The sequence below is a fragment of the Gopherus flavomarginatus genome (assembly GCF_025201925.1).
Source record: "Gopherus flavomarginatus isolate rGopFla2 chromosome 1 unlocalized genomic scaffold, rGopFla2.mat.asm SUPER_1_unloc_1, whole genome shotgun sequence".
Lineage (NCBI taxonomy): Eukaryota > Metazoa > Chordata > Testudines > Testudinidae > Gopherus > Gopherus flavomarginatus.
The window spans coordinates 245565-260535 of NW_026114596.1; the positions used below are offsets into that span (position 1 = coordinate 245565).

Consider the following 14971-nt stretch of genomic DNA (forward strand, 5'->3'; position numbering starts at 1 on the left):
GGCGTTGGTGAGACCCCATCTGGAATACTGTGTGCAGTTCTGGTGTCCCATGTTCAAGAAGGATGAATTCAAACTGGAACAGGTTCAGAGACGGGCTACGAGGATGATCCGAGGAATGGAAAAACTGCCTTATGAAAGGAGACTCAAAGAGCTTGGCTTGTTTAGCCTGGCCAAAAGAAGGCTGAGGGGGGATATGCTCGCCCTATATAAATATATCAAGGGGGTTAACGTTAGGGAGGGAGAGGAATTATTTAAGTTTAGTACTAATGTAGGCACGAGGACGAATGGGTATAAACTGGATATTAGGAAGTTTAGACTTGAAATTAGACGAAGGTTTCTGACCATTAGGGGAGTGAAGTTCTGGAATAGCCTTCCGAGGGAAGTAGTAGGGGCAAAAGACTTTCCTGGCTTTAAGACAAAGCTTGATAAGTATATGGAGGGGATGTTATGATAGGATCGTTAACTTGGGCAATTGATCTTGAATTACCACCAGACAGGTCTGCTCAATGGTCTGCTGGGAGATGTTGCATGCGATGGGTACTGAGTTGCTGCGGAGAACTCCTTCTTGGGTGCTAGCTGGCGACTCTTGCCCACATGCTCAGGGTTTAGCTGATCGCCATATTTGGGGTCGGGAAGGAATTTTCCTCCAGGGCGGATTGGCAGGTGCCCTGGAGGTTTTTCGCCTTCCCCTGCAGCGTGGGGCACGGGTCGCTTGCTGGTGGTGTCTCTGCAGCTTGAGGTCTTCAAACCATTTTTGAGGATTTCAATAACTCGGTCCTGGGATAGGGGTTGTATAAAATTGGATGGGTGGGGTTCTGTGGCCTGCCTTGTGCAGGAGGTCAGACTAGATGATCAGATTGGTCCCTTCTGACCTATGAGTCTATGAGTCTATGAGTCTATGAGTGCACAGTCAACCTTTAGAACTCCTTGCCAGAGGATGTCGTGAAGATCAAGACCATAACAGCGTTTAAAAAAAGAACTAAATAAATTCATAGAAGATAGATCCATCAATGGCTATTACCCAGGATGGGCAGGTATGCTGTTTCTAATCTCTGTTTGCCAGTCGCCAGAAATGGGTGATAGGGGTTGGATCACTTGCTGACTCCCTGTTCTATCTGTTCCCTCAGGAGCAACTGGCACTGGTCACTGTCGGAAACAGGATACTGGGCTAGATGGATCTTTGGTCTGACCCAGTAGGGCTGTTCTTATGTTCAGACTGGAGAGAGGTAGTGTGAAAGTAGAAAGAATTATATAGTAAGAATAGAAAGGATTAAAAAAATGTTGTCTGTACCTTTAAGCAAAGTTGTTGGAATGTTGCAACCAGGTGTCAGGAATACAGACATTAACATAGAACAATTGCACCTTTTAAGGGCAATTGGTGAAGCATTAGCCTTAGATCGATAACAGTTAGTAAGGAAATAGGATATGCATGCTGTGCCCCAAGTGAATTTTACTGTTTTGATTTCTTTGTCCCTTTGTCTAATTCCCGCTCTTTTATCTGTATAAATAAGACTGTTTGGGCCTTGCATGGCCACTCACATATTCTGAATGTTATTGGTGGAGCGCTGGGCTAATAAAACAGAGTGGTCTGACAAATTGTGAGTCCTGATTCTAACTTTGACAGTAGTTACAAATGGATCTCACAATACTGGGTTACTGGGCTACAAAATGGCAGATGAAATACATTATTAATAATAGAAAATAATGCACATTGGAAAACATACTCCCAATTATATATATAAATTGATGGGGTCTAAATTAGCTGTTGCCACTCAAGAAAATGATCTTGGAGTCACTGTGGATAGTTCTCTGAAAACATCTACACAATGTGCAGCAGCAATCAAAAAAGTGAACAGAATGTTGGGAATCATTAGCAAAGGGATAGATAATAAAACAGAAAGTATCATATTACCTCTATATAAAACTATGGTATGTCCACATCATGAGTACTGCATGCAGATGTTGTCACTCCATCTGAAAGAGATCGGTAGACAGATAGATAGAGAGATAGACAGAGAGATAGATAGATAGATGGGGCAAATGGGAATAGATAGATAGATAGATAGACTCATAGACTCTAGGACTGGAAGGGAGCTCGAGAGGTCATCGAGTCCAGTCCCCTGCCCTCATGGCAGGACCAAATATTGTCTAGACCATCCCTGATAGACATATATCTAACCTATTCTTAAATAGCTCTAGAGATGGAGATTCCACAACTTCCCTAGGCAATCTATTCCAGTGTTTAACTACCCTGACAGTTAGGAACTTTTTCCTAATGTCTAACCTAAATCTCCCTTGCTGCAGTTTAAGCCCATTGCTTCTTGTTCTATCATTGGAGGTTAAGGTGAACAAGTTTTCTCCCTCCTCCTGATGACACCCTTTTAGATTCCTGAAAACTGCTATCATGTCCCCTCTCAGTCTTCTCTTTTCCAAACTAAACAAACCCAATTCCTTCAGCCTTCCTTCATAGGTCATGTTCTCAAGACCTTTAATCATTCTTGTTGCTCTTCTCTGGACCCCTCCAATTTCTCCACATCTTTCTTGAAATGCGGTGCCCAGAACTGGACACAATACTCCAGTTGAGGCCTAATCAGCGCAGAGTAAAGCGGAAGAATGACTTCTCGTGTCTTGTTTACAACACACCTGTTAATGCATCCCAGAATCACGTCTGCTTTTTTTGCAACAGTATCACACTGTTGACTCATATTAAGCTTGTGGTCCACTATGACCCCTAGATCTCTTTCTGCCATACTCCTTCCTAGACAGTCTCTTCCCATTCTGTATGTGTGAAACTGATTGTTCCTTCCTAAGTGAAGCACTTTGTATTTATCTTTATTGAGCTTCATCCTGCTTACCTCAGACCATTTCTCCAATTTGTTCAGATCATTTTGAATTTTGACCCTGTCCTCCAAAGCAGTTGCAATCACTCTCAGTTTGGTATCGTCCGCAAACTTAATAAGCGTACTTTCTATGCCAACATCTAAATCGTTGATGAAGATATTGAACATAGCCGGTCCCAAAACAGACCCCTGCGGAACCCCGCTTGTTATACCTTTCCAGCAGGATTGGGAACCATTACTAACTACTCTCTGAATACAGTTATCCAGCCAGTTATGCACCCATCTTATAGTAGCCCCATCTAAATTGTACTTTCCTAGTTTACCTATAAGAATATCATGCGAAACCGTATCAAATGCCTTACTAAAGTCTAGGTATATCACATCCACCGCTTCTCCCTTATCCACAAGGCTCGTTATCCTATCAAAGAACGCTATCAGATTAGTTTGACAAGATTTGTTCTTTACAAATCCATGCTGGCTATTCCCTATCACCTTACTACCTTCCCAGTGTTTGCAGATGATTTCCTTAATTACCTGCTCCATTATCTTCCCTGGCACAGAAGTTAAACTAACTGGTCTGTAGTTTCCTGGGTTGTTTTTATTTCCCTTTTTATAGATGGTCAGCAATCTAGATCTAGATATTGGAATTGGAATAGGGGCAGAACAGGGCAACAAAAATTGTTCAGTTATGAAACAGCTTCTGTATGAGGAGAGTTTAATGAAATTGGGACTTTTCAGCTTAGAAAAGAGAATACTTAAAAGAGATATGATAGAAGTCTATAAAATCTTGACTATTGTGGAGAAAGTAAATAAAGAGGTGTTATGTATTCCGTCTGAGAACGCAAGAACTAGGGAGTTGCCAAATGAAATTATTAGGCCAAAACTTTAAAACAAAAAAAGGACATATTTCTTCACATAACTCTCAGTCTACCTGCGGAACTTCTTGCAGTGGATGTTGTGAAGGCCCAGAGCATAACAGGATTCAAAAAAGAACTAGATAAATTCATGGAGGACAGGTCCATCGATGGCTAATAGCCAGGATGGGCAGGCATGGTTTTCCTAGCCTCTGTTTGCCAGAAGCTGGGATTGGGTGAGAGGTGATGGATCACTTGCTGATTACGTGTTCTGTTCATTCCCTCTGGGGCACCTGGCATTGGCCAGTGTCAGAAAACAAGATACTGGGCTAGATGGACCTTTGCATGTACTCAGTCCACCTCTGGGGCAACCTGCTTTTTTTTTTTATCCCTAACCGAAAAAGTGCTGAAATTAATAGGCAGCAGGTTTCAAACAAACAAAAGGAGTTTTCTCTTCACACAGCTCACAGTCACCTGTAGAACTCCTTGACAGTGGATGTTGAGAAGGCCATGATCAAAACAGGATTCAAAAAAGAACTAAATAAATTCTTGGGGGTAGGTCCTTTGATAGCTAGTCACCAGGATGGGTAGGGATGGTGTCCCTAGCCTCTGTTTGCCAGAAGCTGGGAATGGGTGACAGGGGATGGATCACTTGCTGATTACCTGTTCTGTTCATTCTCTCTGGGGCACCTGGCCTTGGCCACTGGAGGAAGACAGGAGACTGGAGTACATGCAGCTTTAGTCTGAACCGGTGTGGTCATTCTTACGTATCTCACGAGAAAGCCCTGACCTGTCCTGTGCACCTTGCTCCAGCAGAGAGCTCACAACTGCCATTCCCAGGCGGAAATAGGCACCTGTCTCCAGCCCATGAGCCAGGCTCATAGAGGCCCAAATCAGTGGCATTTAGGTGCTTAAGGACAGTTATGAAAAACTAGAAAAAAACCCATTGGATGATGATTTCGTATGGACCCTACTGGGTGCCGTTTACCATCCTCCATAGTTACCAGTGGACTAGAAAGAAGTTCATGTGACCTGAGTGCATCATCCTGCTTCTTTCCAAATACAGCACAGAAAGGTTTGCTGAACGTTTCTGCCTTGTCTGCACCACTGTTCAGAGTGTTACCACCTCCATCTAGTAAAGGCCTGTACTGTTATTAGAATTTCCTTTGCTTCTAATATACTAAAAAATCTTGTTATTATTTTCCTCAGCCCTGCTAGCCACAGATTTGTCTTTGGTGCCATTTCTGTCTCTTATCCATTTTCTATCTTTTATAACTAATCATTTCTATCCATTGCTATCCACTTCCCCTGCTTTAGAAACACTGATGGACAATCTCCTCCTATCAATGGCCGGGGATTGACATACATGCTCATCCTCCTTGAACTCTTTGAATTATGTCACACTGTTGCAAATTAGATGCTTCTGTCTAACCTACTAGGCAACAGGAGTCCAGAGGGATGCACTAAAATGATCTGAATCCTTCTTGGAGGGATGCACCCAATTAGTGGTCATGGGAAACTGCACCTCCAGCACTAGACCGCTCCCTTGTAGACTCCCACATGGATCAGTTCTCTCTCTGGGCTTCTCAGCATCTCCATGCAGCCTCTGTGTGGGGAACTGGTCACACAACATGGACTCAAATGCCAGCAGTATGCAGGTGACACCAATCTCCTCCTATCCATCCTGTATGACCAAACCATTATCACCAAGATGGCCCAGGTCTTGGACAGAACAGCTGGGTGAAGCTGAATCCAAGCAAGACAGAGGTGATGCTGGTGAGCAGAGCAAAGTATTTTGAAGGGTTGATAGACACACTGAAGCCTCCTTTGGCTGAAGGTTCACACCCACACCTGGGCAATTCAGTCCATAGACGAGGAGTGTTCTTGGATTCCTTGCTGACATTGAGCTTTCTCATACCAGCATCTGTGAGCAGTGCTTTCTACCTTGCCCAATTTACCAGGAGGCTCTGTCCCATCCTGGTGGATAATGACCTGGCCTCAGTTCTATGGGAGTTCATCACCTCCTCTGTGGACTGCAGCCATGAGTAAGGGGACTGTTGTCCCTTACTAAACCTTAGTCGGGTGTTGGTTGGCCATTTCCCAGTACCAAAAGAAAGGGCTGATGGGAAATCAGGAAGCTAAGACTGACAGTCTCCGGGGCAATTGAGACCAATGTTCCAGGTCAGCCGGACTGATGGGTAGGCAGGCTGAGGAGGGAATGAAGAGGCCAGGGGTCCCATCCATAGGGTGAGCTCTTCCTAGGGTTGTCACCTGCCCACGGTCCCTTCTTGCTCTATTCAGCTTTTCAGTGCACCCAGCTCTGGACTGCTCCAGCTTCAGGTCCACTCTGCCTCAGCACTGCTGCTCCTCCTTTGCCTCCAGTATATCTCCCTGGGCTGCTTCTCCGGCCTCTCTGGTGCTGGTTGCTGCAGCTCCGCTCCCAGCACTGCTCTGGCCACGGTCCCAAGTCCTGAAATATATAAGAAGTTAGCAATTTTCTGCTGGTCTTTCTCACCAAACCCAGCTGCTTGCATGACTTGCCCTTAGTGAATCCATGTCGACTGTTTCTGATCACCTTCCTCTCCACCAAGTGCTTCAAAATGGTTTCCTTGAGGACCTGCTCCATGATTTTTCTAGGGACTGAGGTGAAACTGACCAGTCTGTGGTTCCCCAGGTTCTCCTTCTTCCCTTTTTAAAAGACGGGCACTAGATTAGCCTTTTTCCAATCGTCCAGGACCTCCCCCGATTGCCGTGAGTTTTCCAGGATAATGGCCAATGGCTCTGCGATCACATCCGCCAACTCCCTCAGCACCCTCGGATGTGTTAAATCTGGACGCATGGACTTGTGAATGTCCAGCTTTTCCAAATAGTCCTTAACCTGTTCTTTCACCCCTGAGGGCTCCTCCCCATACTGTGTTGCCCAGAGCAGCAGCCTGGGAGCTGACCTTGTCTGTGAAGACTGAGGCAAAAAAACCATTGAATATTTCAGCTTTTTGCACATCATCTGTCACTAGGTTTCCTCTCTCATTCAGTAAGGGGCCCACACTGTCCATGACCTTCTTCTTGTTGCTAACATACCTGTAAAAACCCTTCTTGTTAACTTTCATAGCCCTTGCTAGCTGCATTTCCAGTTCTGTTTTGGCCTGGATTAGGGACTGGGTTAGTGTTGGTACTGGATTTGTTCTCTCCTGCTTGGTTCATTCCCTCCCATGTGGAATTGAAATTGAATGTTCCAGGCTGTGTCAGTGTGTTCAGGAGTGGCCTGGCTGGAGGGCATTTGGATTCCCACGGCTGAACACTCTGTCTGCTCATCTGGCTTATCAGGAGTATTTCTCCAGTGTGGAGCACGGGGCTGTGGGGAACAACAACGGATCCATTCTGGAGATGGAACAAAGGAAACCAACAAGGACCTGAAACTCTTGGGCAATACAGCAGACTCCGGGAAGAGATTCAGGCAGAGTTTTGAGATATATCTATGCAAGCAGCTGCGTGTGGCGAAAAAGAGCGTCAGAGAATTGCAATCTTATTAAACAGTGCAGGACTAGGGACAGTGGGTGTCTTTACTAGCCTGCAACTCAGGCTTTGTCTGCACTGGCATGTTTGTCAGTAAAACTTTTCTCTGCCAGGGTTGTGAAAAAAACACAGACCTGACCGAGAAAAGTTTCACTGACCAAAGTGCCTGTGTGGACAGCCCCATGTTGGTGGGAGACGCTCTCCAGCCACAACAGTTCCTGCCGCACAGGGGTGGTTTAATTATGATGGCAGGGAGCTCTATCCTGCCATCATAGAGCAGCAGACCTTGCAGCAAGCAGCTATAGCAGTACATTTTTGCTGCTGTGAGGTGTGTAGTGCAGACATAGCCCCAGTGAGGCAGAGGGAGCAGGTTATTACACTTTGCAGGATGTGAAGAGCCTTGTGTAGTGCAAAAGACTAGAACATTCGAAAGGTGAAAGTTTCACCTTAGGGCGTCACAGACACCCAACATCACAATCTTTGCATTGGATACTGTACAATCATATAATAAGGGTGTCAAATATCAGGAGGCAGCTGTGTTAGTTTGTATATACGAAAACAACAAGGAGTCCAGTGGCCCTTTAAAGACTAAGATTTATTTGGTCATAAGCTTTTGTGGGTAAAAAACCTCACTTGTACGGATGCATCTGTAGAAATGAGGTTTTTTACCCATGAAATCTTATGCCCAAATAAACCTGTTAGTCTTTAAGGTGCCACCAGACTCCTTGTTGTGATTATGAGGATGAACATGGGTGTGCAGCGTGTTCCCCCAAGTTACAGCCCGTCATACTGCGTTGGCAGGTTCCTGAGTGAGGGCGGTAGTGGAGTCCCGGGGTTCGCACCTCACAGGAGCAGGGAGCTCACCAACTGCAGCTAGTTCTGAAAACCTCAGGTTCACTTTGAGAGGATTACAAAGGCTTCGGATCCCTCTTCCAGCCTTTCCTCTGCATCCCACCCAATGAACAGCCCCTGCCAGATCAGAAGTCCATTTCCCCCTTGGTGTGACAGAGAGACCATGCTTCTGGCAGGGAAGTCAGGATGTCTGGGTTCTGTCTATCATCCTGCCACCCAATCTCTATGACCTTGGCAATATAACATCTCCCTGTACCTCAGTTTACCTATCTGTTTAATGGGGCTGGGTAATAGTGACTATCCTTTATTATGTGTTTTGAACATCCGTCAATGAAAGGTGCTGCACAGTATGATGAGAGTTAATAGTGAGAATTACTCTGATCCTTAGCAACAGCACCGTGTACTGCACAAAGTGCTGGTGTCTCCTCTCAGGCGTCTTTCTACAGATCTCTCTGTCTGCTATCTACCCATCCCGCCTGAGACTTTACAGGGTATCAGACCCTACTGAGTTCTAAGCATTATCCCTATCAGTTGTAAATATACACAAATGCACAGAGCAGCCAATTCCTCTCTGACTCAGCACAGAGCCCCAGAGTTCTCATCTCCCTTTGGGAAGGTCCCTTAATTACTGTTTACTCCTATTGTTGGATAAAGAGCACAGTAGCGCAGACAGGCTTGTCTCCAGCCTGTTGACATTCAGGTGCCACTTCTCTGCTAGAGGACAAGAAAACCCCCCTGGGATTGCACAGAGCTATATTATAATTGGAGCACACCCTCTGTCAGCTCTCGGTGTGGGATGTTGCTGCAGATGCTGGAGCGAGAGAGGTGTGGTACTCGGCTACCTGAGGGGGATTCCTTGGGAAGACGCTTCCGTCTCAATATTCACAGGTACCATCTCTTGCTGAGGAGCTGACCTGCTAAACAAACCCAGTGCAATGTGGGCATGACTGGATCAATAATAGGTCTCTGGTCCTTTTTGCTCTGCACAGCCAGTAAAGATCCACGAGCTCTCGCCACAGGGGTTGACTTTGCCTCAGTATCATGGGCTAAAATGTCTCTATTTGCTGGACCCTCCTGGACTGATGGCCTCCAACCCCAAGGTTACTGCATTTCAGTCTCACTGTAGATCCTTCAGGATGTACAATAAAAGTCCAAATTCTGAGGCCCTGGCCCATATTTCACCAGGCCCAGTTGAGGCAAAATTCTCCTTGGAGTAGGAACTGAGTTAAAGCCTCAGAAGCCAGCTATGTATTAATGCAGAGAGATTGTCACCTCCTGCACTTGCATTTCAGGGCTCTGGTTGTTAAAGGCCGGTGGGGATGTTACCTAACTTTTATCTCCATGGAGCTGCTTAGGCTCACCACTTGAACAATTATACACATTTTTCAACATGGGCAACACATCTTGTCTCCTAGCTTCATTTGAGAAGTCAGATCAAACGTTATGCCAGAAACACAAAAAAACAATTCAGCTGGAAACAGACAAACCACATGTGAAATTTCATTCCAAATGCTGAAAGTTTAACAAACTGAAAAGAAGGTTTCTAATGGAAGGTGTCAGACAGCCTTAACTAACGGCGATGCCACCAGCACCACCTACAATGTCCAATCCATTAGTGAATCCCATTCAGCCTAACTCTTTGCTCCAGTAACATCTGTGGTAAGGAGTTCCACAGGCCAAATATGGATTATATGAAAAAAAAACACTTTTTTCAGAGTTATATATCCACACTTCCAATAGAATTCAATGTTCCCTTTCCCTTGCTCACTGTTGTAAGACAGAGTAAATATAAATGCCTGACCCACTTTTATTATCGATAGATTAATAGGGTATCAGGCTAGAAGGGACCGTTCGATCATCCAGTTTGAATTCCTGTATAACATGGAGCATTAAACTTCACCTAGTTACGCCTGTGTTGAACCTAATAACTTGTGTTTGACTAAAGCCTGGTCTACGCCTGGATTTTATATCATAGAATCCTAGAGCCACGGAGGGAGAAGGAACCGCGAGGGCTAGCTAATCTAACCCCCTGCCAAGATGCAGAATTTGTTGTGCACAAACCATCCAGGACAAATGACTGTCCAACCTTCTTTAGAAAACCTGCAGTAAAGGAGCCTCCAGGATTTCCCCAGGTGTCTGTTCCATTGGCTTCCTGTTCCTACATTTAGGAAGTTTATCCTGACTTTTAATCTAAATCTGTTTTGCTGTAGTTTGAACCCATGGCCTCTTGCCCTGCCCTTTGTGGCAAGAGTGAACAACTGTTCTCCATCTTTTTTATGGCAGCCTTTCCAGTATCCGAAGACCACTCTCATGTCCTCCTCAATCTCCTCTTTTCCAAACTAAACGTACCCAGTTCCTTCAACATTCGCACATATGACCTCTGGTCATTTCCAGATTCTCTATATCCTTCTTAGACATTTGCAACTAAAATTAGACACAGTACTCCTTTGATTTGCATGCTACAACTCCATAAAATACATTTCCTTTTTCTTTGCAACAGCAACAGCAAAGAAAATCCATACCCCTGAGAGATTTAGCTATTTCAACCTCACCCCGATATAGTTGGCATTGGGATCAATGGAAGAATTTTTCTATCTACTTAGCTACCACCTCTTGGAGAGGTGGATTACCTACACTGACACGAGAACCCCTGTCATGGGTGAAAGCAGTGTCTACACTGAAGCAGTAATGCAGAGCCACTGTAGCATTTAAAGTATAGACAAGCCCTTAAGCAGATTTTCCAGAAAAACTTCCAGTCTGGCTCTACAGACATGGAGAACTGGAGAATGCATCACTTCCTTTTGCTGTTTCCTACAAATGTTAATCGCCCTCAGGACTAAAAATGTGACTCTTATTTCCAGCTGCTATTTGTCTGGCTTCATCTTCCAGTTATTAGGCCTTGCTCTGCCTTTCTCCCCTAGATTTCAGAGCCAGTTATTTGTTTGTGTCTCTCTATATATGGATATATTGCATTTTCCCCCTAACTGCTGCCTTCATTTTCCACTGAACAGAATTTTTAGCCAAGTTGTGTACACTCTTAACTGTGGTATTGTGGCTTCTTAGCTATCTATTACAGTCGTCGTAAAGAACACCCAATTGTCATTCACATTGTTCTCTCGACATTTCTCCTCCCAATCCGTTTTGCTGACAACATGCTTCAGCTTTGGGGAATTAGCTCTTGTGAAACAAAAAGTGTCCATAGATATTACTGGTTGGAAACTTTTCTCTGTTTGTCCATTTGAATGTAATTAGTTCCATTCTTTGTTTCCCTCTCCTCTATCATAAACCCCGTTCTTTGTCTCATTTCTAAACTAAACAATCACAGACTTTTCAGTTCGCATATGGAAGCCTCCCCCATTCTCATACTCTGCCTTGGAAATCCTCTTTTCATTTGCTATATCCTTTATAGAGACTGGGTGACCAAAATAGAGCACATGTCCAGAGCAGGTTATTCTCCATCCCATTCCTTAGGCATCCAAACATTGTCTTTGTTTTGGCCACTGCTGTGAATGAGCCAAGCTGCTATCAGTGATGCCCAGGTCTTTCCCCTGAGATGTGCTCTAGTTGGGTGTTTCCCTCTGGTACATATTTAGTCAACGGTTTAGTATTTTTCAATTCTTAGATTTTGAGCAATCAAGGGAATGGGGAACTCCGTTCAGGATGGACTCTCTAGCCTGGCTTTCATTGCATTAAGGAACTGTGATGGATAACCAATAGCCGCACCCGTGTTTCCTGCTGATACATATTAAGGTTTACAGCAACACAACATGTAGGAATTATTTTCTCACAGAGCACCATAAAATATGGAATTGGGATTAGTAAAGTCATTTTTTCATAATTCATTTATCTGAATAATTAACGTCGTATTTCACTCTGTCAAGAGAGGACAATCTGCTTCACCCATGACAACAACCTCTAGTAGTACACATAATGTCTCATATTGACATTGTCTATCCATCCAGACATTTGCAATGCGACCATCACCGTAGACACTGATCACATACAGTAAATCAGGGAAACGTATGGTAAATGCAGGAGACACCATTCTGCCTTAGATTTGGACATCTTCTCCACTACTCCATGTCAGATTCCAGCACAACCGACTTCACCAGCCCCTCCACCTTCATCCTGCTGGGCATTCCTGACCTGGAGGTAGGGCATACCTGGCTCTCCATTCCCTTCTGTGCAATATACGTCATAGCCATCTTGGGAAACTTCATCATATTGTTCATTGTGAAGAGGGAAAGGAGACACCATGAGCCCATATACTATTTCCTCTGCATGCTGCCAACACCGACCTGGTCCTGTCCATGTCCATCCTACCTAAAACACTGAGAATCTTCTGGTTCAATTCCAGGGAGATCAATTTCAGTGCCTGACTCACCCAGATGTACTTCATTCACTGCTTCTCAGCAATGGAGTCTGGGATCTTAGTGACCATGGCTTTTGATCGCTTCGTGTCCATCTGCCATCCCCTGAGACATTCCACCATCCTGACAAACTCTGTGGTGGCCAAAATTGGCCTGGCTGTGGTGTTGCGAGGTTCCATGCTCACACTATTCTTTCCCTTCATAGCAAGAAGGTGACCATATTGTACAACTGTCATAAACAGATAGCTAAGGGTTAATGTCTCTTACACCTGGAAAGAAGTAACCTGAAACACCTGACCAGAGGACCAATCAGGAAACAAGACTTTTTCAAATCTGGGTGGAGGGAAGTTTGTGTCTGAGTTCTTTGTGTCTTGTCTTGTGCCTGTCTCTCTCTCGGCTATGAGAGGATTTCTGTCTCTTGCTTTCTAATCTTCTGTTTCCAAGTTATAAGTACAAATATAGTAAGGCAGTAAGGTTTCTATAGTTTTCTTTTGTATTTACATGGGTATATTTGCTGAAATGTTTTGAATTCTATTCTTTTTGAATAAGGCTGTTTATTCATATTTCTTTTAAGCACATGACCCTGTATTTGTCACCTTAATACAGAGAGACCATTTTTATGTATTTTTCTTTCTTTTTACATAAAGCTTTCTTTTTAAGACCTGTTGGAGTTTTTCTTTAGTGGGGAACTCCAGGGAATTGAGTCTGTGCTCACAAGGGAATTGGCGGGAGGAAGAAGTCAGGGGGAAATCTGTGTGTGTTAGATTTACTAGCCTGACTTTGCATTCCCTCTGGGTGAAGAGGGAAGCACTTTTGTTTCCAGGACTGGAAATAGGGAGGGTGGAATTCCTCTGTTTAGATTCACGGAGCTTGCTTCTGTGTATCTCTCCAGGAACCCAGGGAGTGAACACCTGGAGGGGGGAAGGGAAATGCTTTATTCCCCTTTGTTGTGAGACTCAAGGGATTTGGGTCTTGGGGTCCCCAGGGAAGGTTTTTGGGGGGACCAGAGTGCCCCAAAACACTCTAATTTTTTGGGTGGTGGCAGCTTTACCAGGTCCAAGCTGGTAACTAAGCTTGGAGGTTTTCATGCTAACCCCCATATTTTGGACGCTAAGGTCCAAATCTGGGACTAGGTTATGACAACAACTAACATCATCCCCCACTCGTACTGTGAGCTCATAGCCATGGAAAAGCTGGCCTGTGCCGACATCAGCATTAGTAGTTACTACCGTCTCTTTGTGGTATTGCCTGTTTTTGGACTGGATGTGTTTTTTATAACTATGTCCTATACCCAGATCCTCAGGGCCATCTTCAGCCTCCCCACAAAGGATGCCCGGATCAAAGCTTTTGGGACCTGCAGCTCCTACCTATTTGTCATCTTAGCCTTTTATATACCAGGTTTCTTCTCCTTTCTCACACACCAGTTTGGCTACAATGTCCCCCTGCACTTCCACATACTCATGGCCAACATGTCTCTCCTGGTGCCCCCCATGCTAAATCCTATCATCTGTGGGGTGAGGGCCAAAGAAATTCAGGTCAGGCTGCTCCAGCTTATTACTCATAAAGGAACCTAAACATTTTCTCCTGGTGCTCTGGCTCTCAGACTGAGCACAGCTGACTGCTGATGTGGTGCTGGGCCCTCTTTTCTGAATCACTGACTGAGCAGACAAAAGACATTAAATCCTTTCCTGACCTTACTGTTCTGTGTCAGCCTGACAACCTGGGGAACCGGTCTGTGTACAGCTCATTGGGTGGACACCTTTCTAATTGCTGGTAACTGCACCCTTGAAACCTCTCCCCTTACTCCACCTCTTCAGCCACGGGTACACCTCTCCCTCTCTGCCCAAGATCCCACCTCTGTCCGTCACTCCTCTCCTCTTCTCCCCTGTCACTCACTGGATCATTTCCACTTCTCTCCCCACATCCTCAGCTGCAAGGGACACATTTCAGATGTTCTTAGGGTGCACCCTGAGAATGGGCCTAGAAATCTATAGCCAGAGGCAGGTCTCTAACCTCTAATTTTGTTTCATGAGTGGCTGGCGAAAGCTTTCCTGTAACTTAGCTAGGTGTGTCACTGCCTGTGGATGTCTGTGTGAGTGCAGGACCTGGAGGAGTTTGCAGCTTTTCACTTTGTCACAATGTGGGAGAGCGCCCAGATTGGTATGTCAGAGGGCTCAGCCGTATCCCAGGTCCAGGTAGCATCCGACGGAAGTCGGTCTTAGAGGTGCAGTGACCAGCTGGAGATCAGTCAAAGAGGTTACTAGGTACCAGACACCTCACACACACCACCTCTAACCAAGCTGAAAAGTTCCAGTCTTTTAAATCTTTCCTCCTATGAACTGTGTTCCATACCCATAATCATTTCTGTTTCCCTTCTCTGTACCTATTTCGAATCCAGAAGATATTTTTGTGATGGTGCGACCACATCTGCATGCAGTAGTCAATATGTGGGCATATCATGGATTTATATAGCACCAATGTGATATTTTTCTGTCTTATTTTCTATTGCATACCTGGCGGGGTCAAGACTTCCAGTGCCCAT

General features: G+C 44.9%; 1 pseudogene; it reads left to right on the plus strand.

The window, feature by feature from the left end:
* The first annotated feature begins 12139 nt into the window (after positions 1-12139).
* LOC127040835 (olfactory receptor 52R1-like) lies at positions 12140-14003 on the plus strand (annotated as a pseudogene).
* The last annotated feature ends 968 nt before the right edge of the window (positions 14004-14971 follow it).